This window comes from Halichoerus grypus, chromosome 3, assembly GCF_964656455.1.
Source record: "Halichoerus grypus chromosome 3, mHalGry1.hap1.1, whole genome shotgun sequence".
Lineage (NCBI taxonomy): Eukaryota > Metazoa > Chordata > Mammalia > Carnivora > Phocidae > Halichoerus > Halichoerus grypus.
The window spans coordinates 141,602,737-141,605,120 of NC_135714.1; positions in this window are offsets into that span (position 1 = coordinate 141,602,737).

Below are 2,384 nucleotides of genomic sequence, written 5' to 3' on the forward strand. Positions count from 1 at the left end.
TAACTCTTACAGGTAGAAAACCTGGTATTTTATATAAATTTTTTAGAATAAGAGAATTGATGTTCAAAATAGTTACATGACAGAGTTTTTTTTTTTTTAAGCAATCTCTACACCCAGTATGGGGCTTGACCTTACAACCCTGAGATCAAGAGTCCCATGCTCTACCTACTTGAGCCAGCCTGACGCCCCAAAGTAGCTATATGACAAATACAACACTTCATTGTATCCTGATCGATGGAGATGTCATATAACTATATCTTCCACAGTGCGTGGCTTTTGTTGGCCATATTCTAGGAGTTCATTGTTTATCATCTGGTAATGAAATATAAACAATTTTAATCGATATATGCAGTCTGTGGTAGTCACTATTTTATCCTAAAGAAAACTCACTATTCTACCTTTGAATATACTTAAAGGTGGCCTGTAGTTATATTGTCAAAATCTATATTGGTCTCCTGTTGGTTTGCTTGATTTAACACTCCATTTTGTTAGCTTGTTGTTTTCTAGTATGCTATACTAGAAGTTTGAAGGGGAAGTGACAATTTGAACAAACCCTTTGTTATTCATGATGCACTTTTTTATTTTTTATTTTTTACTACTTTTTAAAAGTTTATTTATTTTCAAGTAATCTCCACACACAGTGTGGGGCTGGAGCTCATGATCCCAAGATCAAGAGTAACAGCTCTTCTGACTGAGCCAGCCAGACTCCCCAATGCATTTTTTTTTTTAAGATTTTATTTACTTGAGAAAGAGAGAGCGAGAGAGAGAGCACAAGCAGGGGGAGTGGCAGAGAGAGAGGGAGAAGCAGGCCCCCCGCTGAACAGGGAGCCAGATGCAGGGATGGATCCCAGGACCCTGGGATCATGACCTGAGCTGAAGGCAGATGCTTAACCGACTGAGCCATCTTGGCACCCCTTCCCGATGCATTTTTATGTCATGAGTCCAAACTCCTGTATTCCATTGATTTTGTGGAGTGATGTACACATACAGCACAGGAATGTAGTACCCTTTAACACTATGTTTCCAGTCACCCAATGGGCAAATAGTCTTTGGATTTTAAGTGATTTGAAGAATTTCTGTATGCTATTGCCTGTTATAAAGTGGATGCATAACTAGGCAGACAAGGAATTTTACAGAGTGACTTGTAACATTAGGACGAATTATGCATTAATTTCAAATCTCCGAAAGCCCAAGGCTGTGTATCAACTACCTGAACCTAGAGAAAGAAAATGCACTAGAATGCCTTGCCACTTATAACAAGTTGTGCACGCTTTAGATTTGGTATTTTGGCTCCACTTGTATTCCAGAGTGTAGCTATACTATCCTTTTGGTTCACTTTATAGTAAGTAGAGCGATTTCCGTTTATAACAACTACATATGACAAGGAAATGCTTATAAAAGAGCTCAGTGCACGTGTGCGAGCGACAACACTAGGCTATGCCCGCGTCTTCCAAATTCAGTGGGAGATGAACTGAGAACTCTTTTCTCCACGTCTCATTTCTGTGTCTGTGATATGTTAGCCTGGTATTCCACTACATATACTTTTTTTTTTTTTTTTAAAGATTTTATTTATTTATTTGACAGAGAGAGACATAGCGAGAGCAGGAACACAAGCAGGGGGAGTGGGAGAGGGAGAAGCAGGCTTCCCGCAGAGCAGGGAGCCCGATGTGGGACTCGATCCCAGGACCCTGGGATCATGACCTGAGCCGAAGGCAGATGCTTAACGACTGAGCCACCCAGGCGCCCCTACATATACTTTTTTTTAACAGAACACAGATTTCATGAGTTTGTGGCTTTCCTGAACTTCCTTTTTAAAAAATCCTGGATGGTATTGCAGATGAAAGTGACCCCCATTACTTTTGAAATTGCACTTTGCGAATAAAAATATAAACATTTCTGAAAGTTTCAGAACACTCTAAACCCCCAGGAATGTTGATATTGATAGAAACCCGCGGAGATTAAGCAATTTAGAGATCTGGAATAAATAGGCACCACTTGGCAGTGGGTTTGGTAAAGAGAAAGCATTTCAGCACATGTTCTGCCACAAAGTATTTGGGAGTCTTAAGTCAGAGCTGCAGAATTCCTTCTGAAGAGGACAAAAGAGAGACTTCCTGTCATTTCGATTGGTTTCTGCATGTGGGACCAATATGGGCAATGCAAAGTTTAAACAGATGCAAATGGTGAGGGGAGGGGGCCGAGCCCTGCCTTGTTTTACATATTTCTCCACCTCCAGATTGAATTTAAGTCAGTCTCTCCTAGGCGCTTCCCCAGTAGACTGCCACCAGGTTACCGCACGCTTGAATGGTTTATTTCACCAATATTTGCTTATGGAAATAAAGGGGAGTGCCGGGGGTGGGGGAGGGGGAGGAGGGGAGGAGGGGTTT